Below are 13650 nucleotides of genomic sequence, written 5' to 3' on the forward strand. Positions count from 1 at the left end.
TGCCACACATGTTGGAACGATGCTCTTTCTTACATAACTCTAAGTCCTGACTTATTCCAGGGGATTCTCATTTAGTGATATTAACTCCACCAGTATTCCGACTTTAATATTAGTCATAACCTGTTTGGCATTTTGCAAAGTCAAGAAGCGATTAACTTCTCGTCCTCATGCTCTATCCTTCATACCTCACTTTTTAGCAACGGCTTCGCACGTGAACATTTTTGGCCCAAAGACTTATGTCCTGATAAATATCAAAACTACATTTAATTCATTAGTTTTCATTACCTAGTAACATGTCACCCGATGATTCAAAGATTTTTTTTTTCAACTCGTAAACTCTGAAATACGAAAAACTATGTTTATCAAAAATTTTACACGTTGTTTATTTGTGCGGTCCTCACGAGATTTATGGACAAATGAAAGTAATAAAAATTTTTCTGACACTTATGCGATTTATAAAATCATATATGTATGTATATAATTAAGTTAATAAATTTACCTTTACTTATTTTAGCTAGTACATACTAAGTTATACCTTCAAATTATTTAAAAATCGCTCCTTTATTGAGTTATTTAACTTAAGTCGAATAGTTTTGTGCAAAATGGTACACGTTGTACATACTTCTAAATTTACTAAGAACTTCGTTCTGTTTATGTGGTCACATCAAACGTTTAAAGGTTTTTCAAAACTTCCTTGGTTGATTTTATTAAAGGTTTTCGTATTAGTCTACACCATGTATGGATCACACTTCTTCTCGTCTCCCGTTTAGGAATGAAGCTTACCATTAAGATCTTTGTTAAAAACTCTTGAGCCACTTTGGATGGCAGTTTTATAAAATTTGTTAGGAGGTCTTTGCGCTCATGAAATGTTCCTCTTAAGGTTAGACATGGAAAAACGCGGGTCAATAAATCAGTTTTCTGAGGTACACTCAGTGGTCACCCTATTGTAGGAAAGGCACTAGGTGGGTTTCTACTCTCCATATTTCACGGCTAATCGCAACACCCTCGTAAACATCATCTCTATGAATCAGTACATTGAGGTACAAGAAATCATTTTTGAGATTCTTTTCACTTGGAGTAAACCATTCTTTATGACCAAGGGTTCACGTATCTTCTCATCCGCGCATCCCCTTAAGTATAAGGATAAATTCAGATCAACTTGCTCGTTGTACGAAGAGTTCACTCTCGTTTAAAGATCACACCTTTCGTGCGATTTTCTTTCGAAAATGTAATGTAAATTACTTTAAAAATCTATGAATCATGTTATCCTCTTGGAAGGGACTGCTTAAAACATCTACAACGCTGAGGTGGTTACTCTATATATTTCTTCCTTCATTGGTTGCAACTATATGTTGTTCTAGTCGATGTTAACCATAACTTCAACATGTAACTGAAAGGATATAGTTACATCATAGAATTGTGCCTTCATTCCATCCAAGGATAAGTTCATATGCAGTAGGTTGTGATCGCCATGTTGTCCATTCTATCTGTCAGCTTTATAGTGCGACATAAGCGCTCAATGTTTTAGATGAATTGGTAACATTCATGATGCATTTCATGCATCCAGCTTACTGAAGATGCCTGTGAGGCTAAAAATATCATCTTTCCATTTGTGGGTATATATTCAGATGACATATTCATGTTAACAAGAAACAAAATGAATTTGTTGATCTCTAAGGTCAAGAGACTTAATTAATGGCATATACATATTCTTACTTTTATACGCCCAAGTATCTTTCAAGGTAAATAGCTCACTTCTGAACCCACGAGTTTCTCGGAACTTTGATACGCTCCTTCTTTTTCAAATTCGGTACCATTGTTGGTCCCTCCTCAAAATTTCGGGACGAAATTTTCCTCCCGAAATTTTCTTTAATAGGTGGATAATGTAACGACCCGACTTTTTTGACTTATATTTTTATGCTCTATACTTTCACGAAACTGCGTATTTGTGCGTACTGAGCTAGTTTATGCTCTGGGATCTTTATTCATGATTGATTACTTTCGTTAATGTCTTAAAACGTGCTATTAAGGGTTTAATCACTTAACTTGATCCTCGAATTATTTTACGACTGTTAGTGTCACTTAACGTTTAAAGCGATCTACATACTTGATACACGTTTAACTTTTGTCATAATTGGAATATTATGACTACGTAAAACTAATTGTTATTTTCTAATGACAAATGATTGGCTTATTGGTTGCTTAATTACGCTTAGTAATAATTTACTAATGCACACTAGTTAGTCTTATTGGACTTTCTACCTTATTGGACTTAAGCCCACCCTACTCTAGCTAATGGACTTTTAAATTGGCCCAACTTTAATAAGTTTATGACCCATTAAGATGTAGGACAAAAACCCATTAATATGAGCCAACATACTAGCATTTTTGTTAACCATTACCACACATGTTGCATGAGATCCCAACAATAAGCACCACCTTTAGACCACCACTAAGCAAAAAGCAAAAAGTTGTCCCCTTGTCCCCCATACAACCTACGGCCTCCATCACCATCCCCACTATAAATACCAAGCTTATTGATGTTATGCGAGGTGTATATGAAATAGCTTATATTTTACTAGGAACAACTATTAAATACGATACAATTTTACACAAGATATTTATTTATTTATAGAATGGATATACCTAAACCTTGCTACAACACTTATAGGCAGTGTACCTAATTGTACAGTAGTGTAGTTTTTAGTAAGTCCGGTTCGTTCCACAGGGATACACTTAAACAAGCTTAACGCTATATTAGTTTTAATTTATAAAAATACAAATATATATAAGTAATATTATTATTATAAAAAGGTGGGTTTTTACCGTTTAATGACCGGTTTGTCGATTTTTAAAACTTTTAGTCGCAGTTAAACCTAATGTAAAATATTAAATAAATAAAAGACTTAATTTAAAGCGTAAAGTAAATAACGATAATGAAATTGCGATAAATAAAAGTGCGATAAAATAAACTTGCGATAATTAAAAAGTACGATAATTAAAAGTGCAATTAAATACAATGACAATAAATAAAAGTGCGATAATTAGAAGTGCAATTAAATATGAAAATAAAGGAAATATGCTTATTTAAACTTCCATAATCATGATGTTTGACGTGCTGATTTTAGTTTATTCCCATGGGTTAATTGTCCTTTGTCCTGGATTATTTAATATATCCGTCTGGTTTTTGTCCATAGCAGTCCATCAGTCATAAATATAAAGTGCGAGTGTCATCGTCAAATTATCCTTATATCTGAAGTCAAATATTCCAACTAATTGGGGACTTAAACTGTAACAAGGTCTTAATACTTTGTTTAATAATTACACCAGGATATCGACTGCGTGTAACCCAAGGTTTTAATACTTTGTTATCAATTATGCCAAGTGTCCTTGTATATAATTTCACCCCTGTTTTAATAATTTCATAGACTATTAATCCATTCCCGTGTCCGGTTAAATGAACGATTATTCGTACATATAAATATCCCGCCCATCGTGTCCGATCGAGTGTATATGGTTATTTATAGGGACGTCCAATTGTAAATCTTTATATTAAAATTAACAAACTATCATTTAGTTAAACAAATATAAAGCCCATTAATAGCCCATAGTCTAATTTCCACAAGTGTCGTTCTTTTGTCCAAACCCCAATTATGGTACAAAGCCCAATTACCCAAATTTAAATATTTAGCCCAACATCATGATTACTTCGTTTTAAATAAGCATAATAATAACTTAGCTACGAGACATTAATGTAAAAAGGTTGAACATAACTTACAATGATTAAAAATAGCGTAGCGTTACACGGACAGAATTTCGACTTACACCCTTACAACATTCGCTAGCATACCCTTATTATTAGAAATTAAAATTAAAATTAAAATATAATATAATATATATATATATATATATATATATATATATATATATATATATATATATATATCGTATGATAGAGAGAAAGAAAAAGATGTGTTTGATGTTCACCAAACTGCAAATTTTATAGGCATGTGGGCTGGAAAAGGGGCTCATGCGATCGCATGAGTTTTGCTCCTCCAGGCCATGCGATCGCATGGCCAGCTGGGGAGGCTCACATGTTGCTGTTTTCTTCTGCCGACGGTTTTTATAATATAATATAATATATATATTAACTTTAAGAATTAATTATATATTATATTATATTCATGTGCATAGTTGACTTGTAATTTTTAGTCCGTTGCGTCGAGCGTTGAGAGTTGACTTTGGTCCCGGTTTCGGATTTTCGAACGTCCTTGCGTATAATTTAATATCTTGTACTTTGCGTTTCGTGTCTTGTACTCTTGTAATTTTGAGACGTTTCTTATCAATAATTGGAACCTCTTTGATTGTACTTTGTACTTTTGAGCTTTTTGGTCATTTGCGTCTTCAATTCGTCGAATCTGTCTTTTGTCTTCACCTTTTATTATTTAAATGAATATCACTTGTAAATAGAACTGTTGCAACTAAAAGCTTGTCTTTCTTGAGGGATAATGCTATGAAATATATGTTCGTTTTTAGCATTATCAAATATTCCCACACTTGAGCGTTGCTTGTCCTCAAGCAATATAGTCTTGAAATATACTATAATCACTTCTTTATTCTTCACACTTTGTACATCAGTGATTTCTTTACGGCGATATAAACAATGGTAGTAACGATGTGGTTTACAGTGCCACATGACTATAAAAATTTAGATCCTTTAAGGAAATTGGATCTTTATGAAAACATTTGATCTTTTGAAAATTCATTCTAGATTTTACCCTAGATAAGTTTTCCGGGATAACCCTTCACCGGTGTTTGCAAATTCTTTTTGTGGGTTTGGTGGGTTTCATATTTGAAATTTTTAGCTCAAAACTTAAGGTTTTGTGTCACCCACTTGCTAACCTTGTATTGGGAAAGCAACACGTCCAATATACTTGCTCCGTATATTACCTTTCGGTAAACTGCCGTCCGGTTGTAAAGGAAAGCGTTGAACAAGTAACTGTTAAGGCAATGTCCCCTTACATGCTTTTAATTATGGTCTATAACATATCGGATGCAATTACTATCCTTTGTAGGAGCAATAGTAAAGCTCACCCTTATAATTTTTCGGTCTGGCACAAGGTCCTGTCTTTGACCATGCTATGCAACCACCGTTCTTACGGTTGACACCCAATTTGGTTCAGGTGACCTAATGAATTCCAGGTGAATTTCTAGGATTTTACGTTCAATGGTAATGAACACATTGAAAATGGGTTTTCAGAAAATAAATCGGTTTGTAATTTTGATCAAAATATTTTCTCGTTCAAGCTCGAGTTTAGATATCATCGAATTCCATGAGTTTGTAATTCTCAATCTTTAAGGTCAATCTCTAGGATTGAGTAATATCAGGCTTAAAAGCTGATTTTTGATCTTTAAGGAAATTATCCTTTCTAGGGCTCTGATTCATTAGTCTTATCCAGCTAATTTGCACGGCGTCCTCCCCATTTTACGAGACAGATCCTCTCATGGTTAGGATAAGTCTGACCACTTGGCGGCCCTGTTTGATGCTGAGGTCTGTGGATTTCCTGTTGATTTTAGAGATGACTTTTCTAGATTTTTCGTCAACCTACAGCTGGTCTGGACGACAACTTCATGACCTAAATCAAAAAGCGCGTTTTTTCGGAAGACTTTACTTTCTTTTAATGATGGAATTGATTCATCGTGTAGATCCATCTTTCTTTCAAATATATTACAGTAAATCGGGTAAAACTGATTAAAATCGTCCAAAACAAAAGTATCTTCAGTTATTTGTTACAAAAATATGTGTGATATATGTTTTAAATAACTTGGTAAATTTTCCCACACTTGGCTTTTATTTTCCTTTTTATTGTCCTCTATTCCATTTTAAATGAATTCTAACATTTTGGGTTGTTTCTCAATTTATGTCCTTTTCGAGGTAACAATAATTTTGGTGTTAACACCTAGTTTTATCGTTCATAAATATGTATAAACATGATTTTGAATTCATTTAATTGAAAATTTTGAAAAATTTTACTAGAATTGGGTAGTCAGTATATAAGACTAGGGCTGTTCTTTATTATCAGAGAGCACTAGATTCTAATACAACTACTGCGTTACTAGTATTTCTAATGGTAACCAAGTGTACAAGTCAAAAATTTTTAAAATTCTGAAAGAATTTAACCCCTTCCCATACTTAAGATCTTATAATGCCCTCATTTGCAAGAAATTAGTAACATTTTAAATTATTGAGGGTGATTAGCGTAGAAAAATGATTAAATTTTACCAAAATTTCCAAACATATTGGCGTTTGTTTGCTGAATGATAAATGGTGCACATCATTTGTTCATTCCGTCTTGTTGTTTCATCACATTTGTTTTTCGTTTTGTCGTCAAAAGTACTAGCTTTTGCTGAACTTAATGTCAGTCTTTGAAAATGCGATATTTTACCCTGTTTTGTACAATTGACAATATACATACAATACAAATATAAACATGCATGACAATTTGAAATGGGACTTAATATCCCACTTTCAAATCCTAAATGTGAAATATTAGTACACAATAATAATAAAAATGATAAAAATTACATAAATATATCCAATAACATAAGTTTAAACATGAAAAAGTAAGAAGATAAAAACATAAAAATCATAAAAATAACCAATGGAACCAAATCAGTCTGGATAGGGGTTCCAGTTCATCTCGTCAGGTGGGTTCCATTGTTGGTTATAGGTGTTCTGATAGGCTTGGTTATAGTCATACCGGTTAAAGGGTGGTCGGATGTCGGGGCTGTGTGGCGGAAAATGAGCAGGTCGAGTAGGCACGTAGTTATTTGGTACCTGATATGATAGCTGGCTCATGATTTGGTGCTGATGAACTAACCAGCTATCGTGTTGGCGTCGCCTATAGTCCTCGTATACTCGCTCGGAGTTTCACTGCTCGTACATACTATGTCTGGCCGCGTTCGTCATTACTTCCTCATCTATACGAACGTGAACGTCAAGAATAGCATCTCGAAAGACATCCTTAATGTCTTCCGCTTCCTCCATTTCCTCATCTGAGCCTTTCTCTACCTGAGGATGATTACCTTCATAGGGAACTGCCTGGTTGCGTCTACTCTTCAATACCTTAGCACCCTCATAAACCCGCAATCCTATGGTCTCATCCTGTTCTCTACAAACCTGTAATGGACCCCCTTGGTTCCTATAAACACCTAAATACTCTCCAATGAGAGTAACAAAAATACCTCCTCCTATTATACTCTCGTCCTGCATTCCTTCTACCATTTTAGATAAATAAAAACCAACACAGTAAAGGATATTAACAAAGCTTCTCGGGTCTCGAATACACTTTAGGTAAAATAAATCATGTAAGGTCATTTTCTCCTTATTGTGACCTCTCTATGTAATCAAGTTAGCCAAAAATCTATGAATTACACGAAGCTCGGCTTTGTTAATATGTAAGTAGGAGTATTTTCCTCCCAGTGTAAAAACATTATAGTTTGACATACGCCTCCAAACGGCGTTCGCGTCAAAATTCCTATCTACCCTTTCACCACGATAAATCAAATTCATACAATCGGGTAGTAGCAATTCACTAGGAGTGTAAATCTGTAATGCCCTGGCCATGTCCATCATGGACATTCTGTACATCCTACCGCCAAGGATAAATCTAAGAAAACTTCTATCATCTAACCTATCTACATCTACATTTAACGCTATAGTACTCATCAGCTCAACACACCATTCCTTATATACAGGTCTACGAATGGTAAAAAGACGTTCCCAATCTGTAAAAGAAGAACTGCCATACCTTTGAATCAAATGCTGTCTAACACGGTCAGCTAGATGGACCGTTTCCAAAGGATTCCAATCAATTACCCTCGGCACCTCTACCTCTTTTGTTACCAATTTAAATTTATTACTTTGATATGCCGGGTAATCTCTCCATCGTCTATCGAATCTCAGATTACGATGCAACGTGTGTTCAGGAATCGTTGGGTATTCTACAGGCGGATGCATCGGAAATACTATGAATTCATTAGGTAACTGTAGTGGATCATAATAAGGTACATGTTGATCAGGCTGATGTTGTTGTTCCTGTTGTGGTACTTGTTCAGGTTCTGGCTCGTATTGCATTTCTGGTTCTGGTTCTGGTGCTGGAGCAGGTCGTCTAGATGATGATGATCCTGAACCTCCAGTATCGGCTCTCTGCAAAACACATTAAACACAAAATTTGTGCATCCAAATATGCATTAGTGTTAGCAAAATAACAACTTAAATTAACCACAATAACATGTTAAATCAAACTTAAACTTATACGCATTTTCACAATTTTTACAATTCTACACTTTTTCAAATAAGCACATATGAAAATGTAGACAAAGTTCATAAGCATTTAACTCAAATAACATGTCAAAATAGTCATTACTAGCAATTAAACAAGTCTCAAATGGCAATTATATCAAATTAATCAAGTTCATGAATTTTAGACTTAAAAAGTCTACTTTAATCTCCAAAAATCATGTTTAGGATTAAAGTTTGGATCATTTAACTATCTAAACATGTTACACTACTTAATTTAGCAACAATTCATGACAAAAATCGGCCATAACCTGTTTATATCAAGAAGCCCCAAATTGCTCAAGAACACAAACCCTAGATTTCTAAAATTTTTGAAGTTTTTGGCTTCAAATCATGTTAAATAGCATCAATCTAGGTTATGCATGCATAAAATACTAACAATTTAACACTAATTACACTAGAAATTAATAAAATTGTATTAGGTAAAATATTGGTAATTATCACAAAAACTAGAAAATTTATGAGTTTAGGGGTGTAATTTTTACCTTCTTTGAAAAGCTTCTGAACAATTTCATGATTAGAGCGAGAAATTTGACGAATTACGGTGAAAAGTTGCGAATTTTAGAGGTGATTTGGGAGTAGGTTCGTATATGTGTGTGTGTATTGTGGTGAGACAGAACAGGCGGCTGCCTTATGATCCTGTCCAGTTTTTTATGGCCATGCGATCGCATGGCTGCAAAGGCCAAATTCCATGCGATCGCATGGAATCCCGGGTACAGTGTTTTTTGCATTTTTTTATATATAGCCTTATACTTAATAAAACATAAAATTAATAAAATTTTAAAAATTTGTTTCCTTTTAGGATGAGGGCGTTTCGGATCGTTGTCCTAGTCCGTCCCTCGACAAAATTTTAAAATTTGTCAATTCAAAGCGCGATTTTTAAAAGTAAAGATTTTTTTTTTAGTTTTTTTAATGTTTTTGGCATACTTTAGTTCAATAAGATTAAAAAATAATGATAATAAAAGTTCTCGTCCCTCCCTTGGGTAGAGCAATTTCAGTTCAACGACCTAGTCTTCAACTCACGACGAATTTTAAAAATCATATTTTTAACTTAGCGAAATAAAGTAAATTTTTGTTTTTTAAATTCACACCAAACTTAAATTTAAAATGCATAAAATTAAAAATTCATATTAAAAATTCACACCAAACTTAAATTATATTTTTGTTTTTATACATACAAACTTATATTAAAAATATTAATTTTTCAAATATTTACAATTTTAGATATATTGATTTAAAAATTTTACAATATTATTTTAATATTAATTTTAAAAACATGGTAAAAATAAAATAAAAATCTTTTTGGTCTTTTATCCCACTTTAATCAATCAAATATTATCAAAAATATACGCCCCTCTTTTCGGTAAAGTAATTTCGGTTCAACGACCTAATTTAACTCATGACGAATTTTTGAAATATTTGCGTTGAATGATTAAAGATATTTATACCTTAAGAATAAACGGTAAATTTCGCAGTGATGTAATAAATTTTTGTATGATATCAATAATTTCGGTCGCAAGACCTAATTTTATTGAATACCAATTTAATACTTTATAGCGAACAATTTAGCGTTTATTATCAAAAGGTTAAAAATAAAAATAAAAATTGTACATACTTACCTGTGAAATAGATTTCTTAGTGATATGCTCTAGCCCACTAATAAGATAGTCGGACTAATTGGTTTTCCATGGCTACATAGGCGTAACCTCGAGCATTCAACATTTTTTCTTCTAAACATATGAACGGTCCATCTCTGCATAGCGTAACAAATTCGGTATTGGAATATGTCTGATTCGTCGAGCATTTTCTTTCGTGTGACCATTTTCCGCATTTGTGACATCTTTCAAGGTGTCGTGCTCTTCTTTTCGCTGCGGATTTTGATTTTCCTTTACCAAATTGTAACTTATTATTTTCGCATCTGGATTCTTTTCTTACTCCGTCCAATTTACCTCTGATTAATGATACTATTTCACTTGGAAGGGTGTCATTATTACGTTTAGTGATCAAAGCGTGTAGCATTAGACCATGGTTTAATTCACAGGAAGTCTTCATCTCGTAAAACCTAAAAAAAATAAAAATTCAGAATGGGGGAAGAAGACTAGTTCTTTAGGGTCTGCTAGGGAAAGACCATTCGGGTTCTATTTTTGAGAACTACACGAAAACAAAAAATCTAACTCTAACAGTAATACATATTATCCTTTAAAGACTTGATTCTCCCCACACTTAGTTAGTTGTGGTGTAGAAATTGTGATTAACTTCGTTGTCGACTTCCATTGGACTATCTATGTAATGTTTAACTCTGTGAACATTAACCTTAAATTCAATCCCATTTGAATTTATTAATTCTATTGTTCCGTATGGGAAAATTCTTTTGACTATAAATGGTCCAGACCATCTTGATTTCAATTTTTCAGGAAATAGCTTGAATCGTGAATTGAAAAGAAGAACTCTGTCTCCTTCTTTAAATTCTTTGGAACTTCTGATTCTTTTATCATGCCATTTCTTCGTTCTTTCCTTATAGATCAACGAATTTTCGTATGCTTCATGTCTTAATTCTTCTAATTCGTTTAATTGACTTAACCGTAGACGTCCAGCTTCATGTAAATTAAGATTACATGTCTTCAAAGCCCAAAATGCTTTGTGTTCAATTTCTACTGGAAGATGACATGCTTTTCCGTAAACGAGTTTAAAAGGTGTGGTTCCAATTGGAGTTTTGTAGGCTGTTCTAAAAGCCCAGAGTGCATCCTCCAATTTCATGGACCATTTCTTCGGATTTGATCCTACGGTTTTCTCTAGAATACGTTTTAATGCTCGGTTGGTATTTTCAACTTGTCCACTTGTTTGTGGATGATAAGTGGTTGAGATTTTATGAGTTACTCCATATCTTTTTAGAACTTTCTCAAGTTGATTATTACAGAAATGAGTACCCCGATCACTTATTAATGCTTTCGGTGTTCCGAACCTTGCAAAAAGACGTTTTAAAAAGGTGACTACAACTCGTGCATCGTTAGTTGGGAGAGCTTGTGCTTCCGCCCATTTAGATACATAATCAATGGCAACGAGAATGTAGAGATTATTATGAGATTTTGGAAATGGACCCATAAAGTCAATACCCCAAATGTCAAATAATTCACATACTTGAATGACTTTTTGTGGCATTTCATCACGTTGACTTATTTTTCCGGCCCTTTGACAAGCATCACAGGATTTTCAAAGAAGGTGTGCGTCTTTGAAAATTGTAGGCCAATAGAATCCAGCATCGTAAACTTTTCTTGCTGTAAGTTGAGGCCCATAATGCCCTCCTGTTGGTCCTGTGTGACAATGGTTTAAAATTTTACTAGCTTCATCTCCGAATACACATCGGCGTATTATTCCATCGGGACAACTTTTAAACAAATGTGGATCTTCCCAGAAATAGTGTTTTATATCACTAAAGAATTTCTTTCGTTTTTGGTACGATAATCCTTTTTCAAGGAATCCACATACTAAGTAGTTTGCATAGTCTGCAAACCATGGAATTTCATTATAATCGATCTTCAATAGATATTCATCATGAAAGTTGTCTTGTATGGCAGATTCATTTAGAACTTCAAATTCGGGATTTTCAAGACGAGAAAGATGATCAGCGGCGAGATTTTCTGCTCCCTTTTTGTCTCGGATTTCAATATCGAACTCTTGTAAGAGTAAGATCTAACGGATTAATCTTGGTTTGGCATCTTGTTTCGAAAATAGGTATCTAAGAGCAGAATGGTCGGTATAGACCACCGTTTTTGCTAGAACGAGATATGAACGAAATTTGTCAAAAGCAAAGACAATAGCAAGGAGTTCTTTTTCAGTAGTTGTATAATTCTTTATGCTCCTTGTAACGTCTTACTAGCATAATAAATAGGTTGAAATCGTTTTTCATTCCTTTGTCCTAAAACGGCTCCCATTGCAAAATCACTTGCATCGCACATAAGTTCAAACGGTAGATTCCAATTTGGAGTTATCATGATCGGCCCATTAGTGAGTTTTTCTTTAAGAATATTAAAAGATTTGATACATTCATCTGAAAAGATGAATGGAGCATCCTTTTCTAGGAGTTTATTTATAGGAGTGGCAATTTTAGAAAAATCTTTTATGAAACGTCGGTAAAAACCGGCATGCCCTAGAAAACTCCTAACTCCTCTAACATTGGTGGGATGTGGAAGTTTAGCAATTACATCTACTTTAGCTCTATCCACTTCAATTCCTTCCTTTGAAATTTTATGTCCAAGAACGATGCCTTCTTTAACCATGAAATGGCATTTCTCCCAATTAAGTACTAGATTTGATTGTTCGCATCTAATAAGCATTCGTTCAAGATTAACTAGACATGATTCAAATGTATCACCGAAGACTGAAAAGTCATCCATGAAAACTTCCATGCATTCTTCTATCATGTAGTGAAAAATCGCCATCATGCACCTTTGAAAGGTTGCAGGGGCGTTGCAAAGTCCAAATGGAATGCGTTTGTAAGCAAAAGTACCATAAGGGAACGTGAATGTGGTTTTCTCTTGATCCTCGGGTGCTATTGGAATTTTAAAATATCCGGAAAAACCATCAAGAAAACAATAGTAACTATTTCCGGCTAATCTTTCCAACATTTGATCAATAAAAGGTAAGGGAAAGTGATCTTTTTTGGTGGCGTCATTTAATTTTCTATAATCAATACAAACACGCCATCCTGTTACAGTCCTAGTAGGAATAAGCTCATTTTTCTCATTTGTAATGACAGTCATGCCACCCTTTTTGGGCACGCATTGAACTGGACTTACCAATGGACTATCAGAAATTGGATAAATTAAACCTGCATCTAGCAGTTTAATAATTTCTTTCTTAACAACATCTTGCATATTAGAATTTAGTCTTCTTTGGCGTTGCACATGCGTTTTATGACCTTCTTCCATAAGGATTTTATATGTGCAATACGAAGGACTTACTCCTTTAATATCATGAATCTTCCATGCAATAGCTGGTTTATGAGCTTTTAATACAGAAATGAGTTGAGATTTTTCATTTTCAGTAAGAGAAGACGATATTATTACAGGTAATTCAGATTCACCATGTAAATAAGCATATTCCAAATGGTTTGGAAGTGGCTTTAACTCTAATGTCGGTGGTTCTTCTATCGATGATTTATATCGATATCTGTCTTCTTCTTTTAGCATTTGAATTTCTTTTGTTGTTGGTTCATATCCATTGGCCATAAGTGTAGCTAACATTTCAGTTTCATCAATTGGTTCAGTTTCTTCTCCTAAAGAACATTC

Source organism: Rutidosis leptorrhynchoides, chromosome 1 (assembly GCF_046630445.1).
Source record: "Rutidosis leptorrhynchoides isolate AG116_Rl617_1_P2 chromosome 1, CSIRO_AGI_Rlap_v1, whole genome shotgun sequence".
Lineage (NCBI taxonomy): Eukaryota > Viridiplantae > Streptophyta > Magnoliopsida > Asterales > Asteraceae > Rutidosis > Rutidosis leptorrhynchoides.